Source organism: Vulpes vulpes, chromosome 4 (assembly GCF_048418805.1).
Source record: "Vulpes vulpes isolate BD-2025 chromosome 4, VulVul3, whole genome shotgun sequence".
Taxonomy (NCBI): domain Eukaryota; kingdom Metazoa; phylum Chordata; class Mammalia; order Carnivora; family Canidae; genus Vulpes; species Vulpes vulpes.
Genome location: NC_132783.1, coordinates 29,765,507 through 29,779,718, shown reverse-complemented (window position 1 = coordinate 29,779,718; position 14,212 = coordinate 29,765,507). Strand labels below are relative to the sequence as shown.

At 34.9% G+C, this 14,212-nt stretch overlaps 1 pseudogene; it reads right to left on the bottom strand.

Moving 5' to 3' along the window:
- Positions 1-11,879: 11,879 nt before the first annotated feature.
- Positions 11,880-13,686, bottom strand: LOC112930998 (myoneurin pseudogene; annotated as a pseudogene).
- Between the last annotated feature and the right edge of the window lie 526 nt (positions 13,687-14,212).

Sequence of the window (14,212 nt, the reverse complement as noted above, 5' to 3'; positions counted from 1 at the left end):
GCTTTCTAACATTTTAACTACTTTCTGCTCATCTGACTTGTATGCTATTGTTATTGAATATTTGAAATCTGTACATATTTTAAATCCCATAAGATATCGGTATTTATATAGATTTACCCTCATATTTAGTCTTTCTATTTCTTTTAATTCCTTTATCCAAGATGAGTTTCCTTTTGAATTTATTTTCCACTTTTTCTGAAGAATTCTTTGATACTTTGCAGTTTTAACACTGCTCTGGTAAAGTTCTTTCAATATTGTTTTACCATAAAAAGTGCTATCTAAGTGACACAAAAGTATAAATCAGAACGGATTTTCTTTCAGATCTTTAAAAATAATATTCTGGGGCACCTAGTTGATCCAGCAATTGAACATCTGCCTTCGGCTCAGGTCATGATCCTGGAGTCCTGGGATTGAGTCCCACATCAGGCTCCTGGCAGGGAGCTTGCCTCTCCCTCGACTTATGTCTCTACCTCTCTCTGTGTGTCTCTTATGAATAAATAAATTAAATCTTTTAAAAATAATTAAATAAGAATAATGTTATATTGCCTTTTGTTCTGCATTTTTTTAGATATATATTTTTTTCATCTGTTGTCTCTCTGAAGGTAACTCTTTATTTTCCTGGCTACCGGGGATTTTATTCTTTACTTTGATTTTTTTTAAGTTTTACTATGATATTCAATATGATTGTGGTTCATGAGATTCCTCTTTTTAGCTGTGTCATTAACTACAGAGCATTCTCAAATATTTTTCTACAGCAATCATTCCTTCATATCTTTCTAGAATATTAACAAAATATTATAGATTGACTCATTTTATTGTTTTTGTCTCTTACCAGGATCACATGTAGCATTTAGTTGGCACATCTTGATATTCTAGTTTATTCTAAAAACTTGACTTCTCTAGCACCAAACAGTTCCTGCAATCTTTGCTCAGCTTTTAAACATAACATTTCTTGCTATCCCTGTGTTCCTTGGAGTGTCTGCTCACTCATGTGCAAATATTAGAGTCAGTTATTATTTTAAGGAGAATTTATACAGGAATTTCAGGATTCACTCCTCTTGGTCTCCAAACCCCATTTCCTGCCATCTCCTTTGTTTATTATCTTTACTGTGCCAATGTCAATATCCTGGTTGTGATATTGAACTACAATTTGTAAGATGCTATCATGCCAAGAACAGGGTAAAAAGTACACAAGCTCTATCAATTTACTTACAACTGCAAGTGAACTTACAAATATCTTAGATAAAAAACAACTAATTAAATAAAAAATATTTAGAGGAAAGAGTCCATGCCAGAGCTAAAAATCCAGAATATACTCAGATTGGGTTCAATCATTTTCATTAGAAAGAAAACTTCCAGGGATGCCTGGGTGGCTCAGTCAGTTAAGAGGCTGCTTTTGGATCTGGTTGTGGTTTCAAGGTTGGGGGATAGGGAAACTGTTTCTCCCTCTCCCTCTGCGTCCCCCCCCCCCCAGTCACACACACTCTCTCTCTCAAATAAATATATAAAATCTTTTTTTTTAATTCCTAGATTATTCTGATATATAATAAGTTGATTAACTGAACAATACTGATGAAAAAAGTATTTATTTTGAACTTAAGCACTTTTCAGCAAGCAAATAATATATTATGTAATTTAAAAGCTTCTTATGTAGTTTTTTCCCTATTAAAAAAAATATATATATATATGCAGACCCAATGATCACAATGATCCCTATGGGATTTGCGTACAGGCCAGGATATTCTTGGTAAACACTGTTCAAAAAGAAGCCAATATGAGTAAAGACTTCAGAAAAGTAGAGGGGAGGAAATCCTAAACCCTTGTTTTATTATGTGACCTCTACATACAGCCTCACGTAAACACCAAAGGCACTAGTGAAGGGTAGAGATACACCAGGTATGTTATTTAACTTAAGAAGAAGAAAGAGAGGGATCTCTGGATGGCTCAGCGGTGGAGCGTCTGCCTTTGGCCCAGGGCGTGATCCTGGAGTCCTGGGATCGAGTCCTACATCAGGCTCCCTGTATGGAGCCTGCTTCTCCCTCTGCCTGTGTCTGTGTCTCTGCCTCTCTCTCTCTCTCTCTCTCTCTCTGTCTCTCATGAATAAATAAATAAAATCTTAAAAAAAAAAAAAGGTAGGAGGAGGAGGAGAAAAAGAATGGAGCACCTGGGTGGCTGAGTAGGTTAAGCATCTGACTCTTGATTTCAGCTTGGATGGTGATCTCAGGGTCCTGGTATCAAGCCCCCCCATCAGGCTTCATGCTTAATGGGGAGTATGCTTCTCCCTCTCCCTCTGCCTCAACCACCACTTGTGGTCTCTCTCTCTCTCTCTCTCTCTTTCTCTCTCTCTTTTCTTTTTTCTTTTTTTTAAAGAAGAATAAAAGGAAGAAAGGGAAGGGAAGAGAAAGGCAAGGAAAGAAAGGGGAAAGAAGCTGGATTTGGAATTGTCTATGAAGGATTTCCTGGTTTTTTTTTTAAGATTTTCTTTATTTATTCATGAAAGACACCCACACACAGAGAGACAGAGAGAGAGAGAGAGAGAGAGGCAGAGACACAGGTAGAGAGAGAAGCAGGCTCAATGCAGGGAGCCTGATGTGGGACTCGATCCCGGGTCTCCAGGATGATGCCCTGGGCTGAAGGCAGGTGTTAAACCATTGAGCTACCCAGGGATCCCGATTTCCTGTTTCTTTTACTCGTTTTTGACAAGAAACGAGCTTTGTCCTATTATTTCAGAATAAATAATATTCATCTACTCAAAACAGTATGTAAGGGAGACACTGAAAACATAATATTCCTAAGACAGCTGAATAAAATTCAATCAGAATCAAAATTAACTGGATGGTACTAAGACAAGTATGTAAGATCCAAGCATGCATAAAAATATGTGAGAGTAGGATTCTAACAGAATTCACATTATAGAAGATGTTTAAGCAGAAAGGCTAACAGGAAAAAAAAGAGAGAGAAAGTGAGGATAAGGAAATTTAAAAAAAAACAAACAAGAACATAACACAGAATAATCAGGTTTTAAGTTACAAATAACATACAAAAAAGTCATTTGGGAGAAAAAGAAATAAATAGAAATAAATAGTAAAAGATATTTCTATAAGGGGCACAATTTTGCATACATTTGTATTAATCAATAAAATGTGTACATAATGAACTTCAAAGCAGAAAAAAAAAGTTGTTAGAAATTTGGTATCCATCAAATAAATTGGATATAAAGACAATAAGTATACAAAAATAAGAAAAGTATATTATTTATAAGAAATATCTCAAATCATAAATCATGTAATCAGATAATATACCTTTAAATCAACCTGAACCTGTGAAAGCTCTGATTCATATTAGGTAGTGATAAAAGTACCAATTAATTCCTAAAAATAAAACTTGCTAACTTTTCTCATAACATAATAGGCATAACTAAACAACATATACATTTAAAAAACCTTTTATTAAATAACACAAAGTTTTTTAAAAAGGCAAGTTTATGAGATAGCCATTAAATAGAAATCCCCTTCTCATTAAATAAGTTCAAAGAAAATTCATGTTTGTGATAAACAGTATTGTGGAAATAATTATAATATGAAAATACTTATTACAACTAGGATAATGTAGTATTTTCTGAGGATAAATTCGCAAGCTTAAACATTTTTGTTATTAAAAATAAAAGGAGGGATGCCTGGATGGCTCAGCTGGTTAACTATCGGCCTTCAACTCAGGTCATGATCCCAGGGTCCTGGGATCAAGCCCTACATTGGCTCCCTGCTCAGTGGAGAGTCTGCTTCTCCCTCTGCCTGCAGCTCCCCCTGCTTGCGTGCACTCTCTTTCTCTCTCTGTCAAATAAATAAATAAAATCTCGAAAATAATCAAAAATAATAAATAAAATAAAAAGAATACTAATTGAAGTACTTCAAGTAGTTATGCTTTCCAAATTGCATTTTGGAATTTCCAACTGTTGGATTTTTTTGGTGGCTGTTAACAGAGGAAAAAAAATTTGTTTATTTACCTTATGCTAGACTGCAGGATGGGGTATCAAGATAAGTAGACTAATTCTCCACATGTTTATTAGGGTAACTCCTGTATTCTGTATAAGAAGTGTGACTATTTAGCTATTCTGAGTCTTTGGGATATAATGAAGAAGAAATTGAATAGGCCACTTCTCCCAGTCACCATGTATTACTTATTCTCAAAAGATGCTTTTAGAATTGTTTAGACTGCAAACAAACATTTCCTCAACTTTATCCTGTGTATTACTCTTCCACACAGACTATGGTTGATCTCATAAAATGTCAATGACCTCATTAAGCTGAAAATTAGATTGAGTTATTTCACAGTTGGTAAAATGTGAAGATTATAGAAACAAATCACCCCCCAATCCCAACATACATGACACAAAATCTTTAGACACGTTATGGCTTCTAAGGAGCCACCAGTCTTCAGCACTTTTCTCATGTGCATCATACAGATTACTTGCCCAATATTTTTTCTTATGGCGCAAAGGAACATGTAACAGTAAATTTATTTTTTCTTTTAAAATTTTTATTTAAGAGGCAGCTGGGTGGCTTAGTTAGTTAAGCATCTGCCTTGTCTCAGGTCATGATTCCAGGATCCTGGGATGGAGCCCTGAATGGGGCTCTCTGCTTAGAAGGGATCCTGCTTCTCCTTCTCCCTGCGCTGCTCCTCCTGGTTGTGTTCTCTCTTTCTCTGTCAAATAAATAAAATCTTCTAAAAATATTCTTTTATTTTAAATTCTAATTAAACAGATTTTTTAGATTATTTATTTATTTATTAAATACACAGAGAGACAGAGAGACAGAGAGACAAAGAGCACAGAGGGAGGAGCAGAGGGAGAAGGACAGCCAGGAATGCAGAGCTTGATCCCAGGACCTGAGATCATGACCTGAGCCAAAATCAAGATTTGGACATTCAACCAAATGAGCCGTCCAGGCCACCCAAACAGCAAATAAGACCTTGAATATCTTAACCAATATCATAAGCCAACCAGGAAGCATGTGATAGGTAAGATTGAGAAAAAGAAATACGTTATAACAAATGCTAAATCACTTTACTCCCAAACAATTGATTTTATTTTCTGAGACACAATATTTTCCCAAATTAACTAGTTTCAATAATATTTTCCAATAACTAACCTAGATTGAAAGATACTGGCTAGTTTTCTGTCAAACTGAATTTTCCAGCCTCCTGTCAAATTACACATGGCCACATGACTATTTTCTGTTCAATGTGGTATAAGACTTATTAAAACATACCACATCTAAATTTCTATGCTCTTTTTATTTTCATTCAGGAAGAGATGAGTAAAGCCATTTTGGGATAGCCAAGCCACAAAGAAGGATCTAGTACTTTGTGAATTATGATTCATAATGGATGAATTTATTATTCTTCATGGTCACTAATTAGAGGAATGCTGCATTTGGATCAAGAAACACTGTTTTGGAGTTTGCAAAAGACAATAATAAAATTCTAGTATTCTATTTTGTTGGAGCAAGCATAACCCTCTATTTCTAAGTTACATTTAGCATTACCATAACTATCACACTGGGCTCAATCTAATTATAATTATGAAGCTATTATTTTGACATTTATGGTTATAGACCATAAACATAAGTAAATGTTGATGGCTAAGTGTGGCTACATTGTTGATATTTGCTGATGCAAACCAAAATGAAGAACAATTTAGGCATGGGAAAAGAAATCTTTGTGCATAACCTAAAATACAAGATTGGGAAAAATAGTCTTTATGATATATGAATAAATAAACTTTTAGAAAACTCCCATTGAATCTGGAAACTGCTTTAAGTAAGTTAAAGGAGGAACTATTTTTCCACTTAAAACATGCAGTTTTACAGCAAAATTCATGCTTTATGTTTACCACATGCTAAAAACAAAACAAAACAAAACAACAACAACAACAACAAAAACAAAACAGAAAAAGAAGCATGAAAGGCAGCAACTCAAAATTAATGGTAACATAATGGCACAGTTTCACTAAATTGTTTTTGTCTTTTTTCTAAATTATTCCACTTTCAGCTCATATAACAATTTTGTCTATTGTCATTTTATTAGAAATGTATGTATAGATGTGTGTGTATTTTCTTCTTTCTTCAGAAAATAAGGAGCATAGCTAGATGTATTTATATACAGCTTGGATACCTTTCTAAGGATCATTCACATTGATTTGTGGACTTTTCTCACTCATAATGAAATGAATAGTTATGTTTCTGATTTCCCCAATTCTGAAGAGAATAGAAGTGACATTGCCTATAAATTATCAAATACATTTCATGGAAACTGGAGGAAATAGCAGAAGTCAAAAAATAAAACTGAAAACATCTAGAATTGATATGTTCAAAATCCAAAACACTTGTTTGATACTTGAGCTTCTTCAAATATTGAAACAGAGTAATACATTGAAGCCAGGCAATTGCTAGCAAAAATAATATGCAATTTGATATTGTACAGTATGTATATTAACTTATGTTATTTTTCTCTTTCAATGGAATTATATGATTGCAGAAGCAGTCATTATTCTTTTCATCAACATCAAAAACAACAACAAAAAAGATAAAAGAATCTGAAATTATAACACTACACTTCAGAGAACACATTTACTGGAAGGACTCCCAAGAGAAATAATTAAGCAAAATTTGGAGGAGGAAGTTGAGCTGCGGGTATGATTCTCTGAAGGTCACATTATGAACATCCAGAAGGTTCCTTTGTCCTCATCTTTCACATTCTGCACTGAGCTCTTCACTCCGACCTTGGTCACTGCTAACCAACTGTAAACCTGTGCTGCCTTCAGATGATTGGAGGCAAATTCATAGAAACATAGGTGACAGATAAAGGGCTGATATAGTCGGCTTTTCAGGCCCACTGCAAAATCTGGTCATGACTGGCTTCCAGAACTCCATGCTCCAATGTACCCACATGCATCACTGATTCCAGAGGTGATATCACACAGGGCTTTTCTCTAATTCCTGTCTTTTGCTTTCCTTATTATCTAAACTTCTCCCACAAATGTGTAAGACGTGAGTTCCATGAAAACTTTCCTTATTTAAAAAATGTATACGGTGGTATCTTTTCTCTTACTGAACCCCAACTTATTTATTGGATTATAATTCATGACTATTGTATACTACCCTCATATCGTAGTACACAATTATGACTTTTTTCCTCCAAATGTTGTTTTGAGGTATTTTTTTAAAGCAGCTCTAATTTTACCACAATACTGACAAAGTGCGAGAATGGATAAGGACAATATTCTCCAAATATTTAACTTTTGTTAACCTGAAACTATTCAAATTAGTTAAAGAAAGAAGTGATGCCATGAATAATCAAAAAGTTTTTCATCCAAATACTTTTAGAAAAATATTTTTTAAATAACTGCAGTGGGGATGCCTGGGTGGCTCAGTTGGTTAAACATGAGCCTTTGGCTCAAGTCATGATCTCAGGGTCCTGGGATCGAGCCCTGCTCAACAAGGAGTCTACTTCTCCCTCTCCCTGTGCCTCTCCCTATCCACCCTCCATTCCTGCTCTCTCTATTGTGCTCTCTCTCTTGAAAATAAATAAATAAAATCTTTTAAAAACAGCTGCAATAGTTGTACTGCATACTTTGCAGCATATTTCAGTTTGGCCAGTATTCAGTAACTTAGCCTTCTTTACAAACAGCAAGACCTGACAAAAGGAGACCTAATCTAGGAATAACAAGCGCAGGGTTCACCAAGGTTGTTTAAAAATTAGATACAGACAGAATGAAATGTAAAAATAATAACTAACATCTTGCTATCTTTATGAATCAAAATGAAATTGAATTTACAAGTCTGTAATTAAGATAGTATAATATTTTTTTCTTTCATAATCATTTATCTGTAACCTATGTATGATACATAAAGAAAGAGTTGACCTTAATGAAACAGCCTTGAAAACACTTCAAATTTGAGTAGAGAAAAAGCTTTGTTTATTGTTCCCGTTTAAAATTCTTTATTGAGATTTTTAATTTTCCTTGTGAGCACCAAATTTATAAAGATGTATTATCACTCTTTAAATTCTGACACAGGGAAGAATGAAAATTCTTTAGAATGATTAAAACTGGCTCACGTATGCACAAGTTTTCAAAAATTTAGGAAATTAGGCTAGAGTAAGGGAAATCAATATGAATATTTAAAATAGGGATCCCTGGGTGGCGCAGCGGTTTAGCACCTACCTTTGGCCCAGGGCGCGATCCTGGAGACCCGGAATCGAATCCCATGTCGGGGTCCCTGCATGGGGCCTGCTTCTCCCTCTGCCTGTGTCTCTGCCTCTCTCTCTCAATCTCTCTCTCTCTCTCTGTCTCTCTCTCTGTGAGTATCATAAATAAATAAAAATTTAAAAAAAACTTTTAAAATTAAAAGGCATAAAAGATTCCCTAGTATTCAACACTTATCACAGCATATTTGGAAACTTGAGGTAGATAGATCTACCAGTTAAATGTACCCTACATACCTGTTCTCTTTGTTTCCACTTCCAAAAGCAGACTGTTAGGCACTGTATTTTTTCCTGTTATTTTTTCTCACATTGCTTTTATAATGCTGAACTCTGGATTCATCATTCAACTGCTAACGTTCCCAGAACCCACAACATGGTGGAAAACAGGGCCACCATTCAATCATACATAAATATGCCTCCACTCATGGTCTCTTCATAGATGGTCTTATATCGGTCTTAGGTTTCACTAAAACTTGGATTTCCTTCAAAGATTGCTTCTTTCAGAGCTTTCACTGTGCCTTAAAACATCCTCAAAAATATTGGCATTTTTCTCTTAGGTATTATAGGTATGTAGGGTTACATTTAACTGGTGACATAAATATCTTTACTGTAATATGAAATATATATGGTGATACTTCAGCCTCACGTAATCACCATTTTATTCCATGTTATTAACCCCCTCACATTCCCATCTTAGATCTACAACTAGTCACTTGATCTACGTTTTTGGGAATCTGCAATAGCTTCTCCTTTATGGGTTTGTACGTAACATGTGCAACGTAGATCATCTTTACAATTGAAGTCTAATTCCTCTGTACCCAGGCACCTGAGAAACACTAGAGAGAAAGCATACAAGTTGATTTTCAGCCATTAACACTCTTTGTTGATCACTGGATTTTTTTAGCCCAGCTCCTTCTCTCATCTTTATTTAGTGAACATTCAAACTTCTGATTTCTCCTAAACTTCCTTGCCAAACTTAACTCTCTTTCCTTCCAGTACCAGTAATCTCCTTATTTCTAAAACAATAACAATTTCTCAGACTTTGTCTTCACTAGCTGTTGTGCAGTGACAACAATTCCTCCATGTACTATTTTTGGTTTTCATGGCATGGAATTCTTGGCTCTTTTTTTTTTCAATTTCCTTTGCTAAACCTCTTTCCCTTTTTCTTTTTATACTTTGTCCCTGAGTGAGCTAATTCACAAACCTCATTCTAAATATGTTCAGGAAAGATTGTTGGGAGTGCTTGAAAGGTAAAAAAAGGAGGATAAAGTGTACTTCAGGTTAGTAACAAAAACAGCTACCATGATGAGGAACAAAGAGAAAGAGGGAAGAGTTTATGTTCCCAGAGTCCAGGATACTAGGTGTTCTAAAGTGAACTGGAAACATATGAAGATAGATGTCAAGCAGGAGCTGGAGCCATCAGCAAAATAATTTCTGATCTGATGCAGATAAAATGGAAGGAATATCCTGGCTTCTCCACCTTCTGGTCTTGTTCCAGTGCTTTCCACTGGCTGAATGTGATCAGAGCCAGTGAGAAAGTGCACCTGAGAGCATGAAAGGGGTAGACCTTTGTGATACAAACTAGAGTAAGGAAAGGCAGAAAATGGATGAGAGAAAAATCACACAAGTAATGTGACATGCTGTTATTGGCTTTGAGACCTTCCCATAAGCTGCTGTCTTTATTTTTTTTGGGATGCTATTTCCATGTGTGTTGTGACTGTGTGTATGTAGACATCCCTGGTACCACCAGAGAATCCATCTTTCTTCTCTCTTATATATTTCTAATATTTTGGTGTTAAGTATTGTATGATAACACAAATATATATTTTATTTAACAACTTGATTACTGCTTACTTATATATTTTTTTGCTGTTTACTTATTCTTAATGTTTCCTAGTATTTAAGTTATGAATTGAAATAACTTATTCAATATACATTTAATGAATGAATAAACATCTCCATTTCCAATTGTCAGATTCTGGTATTATAAATTCTAGTAAAGGGATGCCTGGGTGGCTCAGCGGTTGAGTGTCTGCCTTTAGCTAAGGGCATGATCCTGGAGCCCAAGGATCGAGTCCCACATCGGGCTCCCTACATGGAGCCTGCTTCTCCCTCTGCCTGTGTCTCTGCCTCTCTCTCTCTCTCTCTCTCTCTGTCTCTCATGAATACATAATTAAAATCTTAAAAAAATAAATTCTAGTAAAACCAGCAATAAGTAAATGAAAAAAATAAATAATAAATAAATAAATAAATAAATAAATAAATAAATAAATAAAAATTTTAAAAAGCATTTATCTTTGAAATACTTTGTTCTCCAATAACTACACTTAGGTAAATAAAGATGTTTAGGTATAACTTTATAAACCTCTTAACTCACAGATTCTTATGCTGCAAGAGAATATTATCATGTTTTCCATTACAAAAATATCAATTTTACTTCATCTATTTCAAAATAACTTTTTAACTTTTAAAATGCAATATCATCACATCCTTTAAACACTCCCATTCAGTCTTGATATATTGTCTTGGAAACACATTTTACAAACTAAGAGAGACAGTGAACAGGTTGAGAAGCTAGATTGTGGGGGCTAATGGAATAAATTCATATTCTGAATTCAATTCTTACTAACTGTGAGAACATTATTTAATCTCCCTATGTTTCAGTTTTCTCATCTTAAAAATGAGGAGATTAATATTAACTAATCCATATGGTTGTTATGAAAATTAACAGAGTGAAGACAGATAAAATATTTTTAAAAATTACTTGGCTGAATATTTTTAATATTTTTAACTAGCAATCAGATGAGTACTCATGAATTTTACTGACTATTAATTCAAATAACTTTCTTCTCACAATACAACTAAGAGGAATATATAATTATTTCTAAAGAAAATATTCTTACAAAAGTCCATTATATGAGTGCATAATACGAGACATTATAGATATGAAATAAACAATACACATTTAATGGGCAAATGCATTCAATGTAGTTAATGTAATTAAAAATGAATTTAAAGAAATCGGTGAGGCCTTATTTCACCTCTTTTATTTAACTGTGCACTTTTAGATGCCTAAAGACATACCAGAGACATCTGTCCAATCAGAGAAGATAGAAGAAGAGTACAGTAGAGTTCACTTAAATATTATTTGATAAAAAATTACAGCCCTGCTAAACTTGTCAGAGAGCACTGCCATTTTAAATGATTAGTATTCTTATTTTTAGAAATAAATTGCCCATAATTATTGATGATTAAATTTTAAGGACCTCAACAGGAAAAATTATAAAAGTAAGGTAGTTTATTGAAATTTTGGCACTTAAGACCTACTGACTAAGTCAGATATAATAATAAATAAGTAATAATGCCAGAAAATATACTGATGTGTGCTTTTTAAATACCTGGTTTTTAGCTTTTGGTTCTCCTCTCTGCTCCAAAAATTCCACCTGATTCCCTAACTTCAGATTCACATTCTTTTAGCGTCTTGTTTACCCTAAAATCATGCAGAAGAAATTCTATTTTTTTTAAATGAATGGTAATTTAATATAATATATGCACCTTACCAGAGAGTTTATGTTTACTACCAGAGACATCTTAGCAATTCCATATTCCTCACAAAGTCAGTATAATTGCTTTAAAAAAATCAACTGTGGTTCTGAATACCCATTCACAGTTGACCTCAACAACATATCTGATGTAGGAGATTGATTATCTGTGACAGGCAGAAGGATGTGGTGGTCCTCAGTTCCAAGTGGAAGAGAGAGTGGTAAAGTCATATCAGAAAGTTTCACATCCAATGTTTCTGATAAAGAACTTTTTTGTTCACTCAAGGGATGATCCTCTATACCAGAATCTAGAATTTTATCTGCACTGGAATGGACTTTTGTTTTGTGCTTCTTTAAATTTTTAATATCTGTATAAGAATTTCCACACAATTCGCAGATAAATGGCCTTTCTCCTGTATGGGATAGAAAGTGTTTGTTGAGCTCTCCTGAGGAAATAAAACTTTTCACACAAATACCACATATGTATGGTTTCTCACCTGTATGAGTGATAAGAGAACTAGAGACAGCAAAAGCCTTCCCACATGTATCACACACATAAGGCTTTTCTCCAGTATGCCTATGAACATGACAGGTAAATGTGCTGGCTTGAGCAAATCTCTGTCCACATCTCTCACAGACATATGGCTTCTCTCCACTATGCTTCCTTGCATGAATCTTGATATTGCTAGAAGTTGCAAATTGTAAATTGCATACATCACATTTATAGGGTTTTTCCTCACCATGACGCATACGACTATGGAAGACCAGCTGGCATTTCTGAGCAAATCCTTTATCACACAATTCACATTTGTATGGCTTCTCACCTGTATGAGTTCTTACATGAGTTTTCAGCTGGTTACACTGGGTAAATGCCTTTCCACACAAGTGGCAGACATAAGGTTTAACTCCTGTATGTATTCTCATGTGCCTTCTCCAACTGCTGGCTTCCGAAAATACTTTCCCACATGTGTTACACATTGGCTTGGCCTTGGAATACCTCTGATCCAGCTCTTCCCCAGAGCTCTCCAGCTCATAAGAATTCTTGACACTGGCTATATTGGACATAGAGTGTTCAGGCAGAGCACAGTTTGGCTGTGATTTTCCACGTTTCCATTTCACTGTAACAGTTTGCACAGTATCTTGTGCTGGAAAAGTGTTTTCCATGACTGATGCCAACTCAAGTTCTGAATTACAATTTCTTTGTGCAACTTGTTCTATTACAGGTGTGGATAATTTATTTGCATCTAAAAATAACTCAACAGATGCGTTCTCTAAAATGTCACTGGGATATTGCACTGTTTTATTCTGTCCTGTTTTCCGGGAGCTGAAGGCCTTCTTCTTTTTATTTTGAGAGGACTTCTTTGCTGAAGTCCCTTGTTTAGGATTTGCCTGAACTAAATCTGTAGACATTTCTGGTTTTTCCTGACTGTTTTAATCCCGTAGAGTAAGGAGACAAGTCTGTTGATTCAATTCAATGTTTCCAGTAATACTAGATATCTCTGTAGAAGAGGGATTAGCAATAAAAGCAAAATTTTCCATCTTTATTTTACACTTAGTGACCACCTCTTCCACTTTGAGATAGTCTGCGGCCTGATGAATTTCTTTAACATTCCAACTGTTAAGATTTAAAGTTCCTGTGTATATAAACTCCAACAGTTTCTGAAATCCATCAGCCTTCACCCAACTGATCAAGGAAGACATTGTTCTCAGAAGTGCTTCCGTACGTAGATCGTACCAAAATACTCACTAAAGGAGGCCAGCACATTCCTGTGGGCTTTAAACTGGAATTCCCCAATCACTACGGTGCAGTCACAAAGAAAACCCACTCCCATTGTTTATTCAGTCTCTCTAAAAGGTGCTCACAGTGATGCAAATACTGCATTTTGATACCAGAATGAAATTTTACTAGAAATTTTAACTAGAGCAATCTAAAGGGGACAGTTTCTTCATGCTCTCTCCGCCATCTTGGCAAGAAATTCTATTTTTTTTTAAGAAATTCTATTTTTAAAGTACACTCTTAATCAAGTTCCATGATTATTGCTGGCAGTCTAATCCTTAAATTTTGGGCCGTAAGTAGAAAGTAGATTCCTCTTTTTATCCATGTACCTTTCAATTGATCCCTTTCAATAGAGCCCCCCTAAGATTGGGAGCCTGCCTCTATATTGTCTTTCTTCCTCATAAATTTTGAAATATTTGGTTAAAACCCTTAGCTGAGTTAGAAAATTATACCTTGTAACAGACAGCTCTGATCAGATTGCCACATATTATGAAACCTGAATGGCTATCATCACCCAGCATCTACCTATCATGATGCTTATTGTTATGGGTTGAATTGTGTCCTCAAATATATTTTGAGGTCAGAGCCCCAGTACTTGTGAATTCAACCTTATGGGTAATAAGGTCTTTAT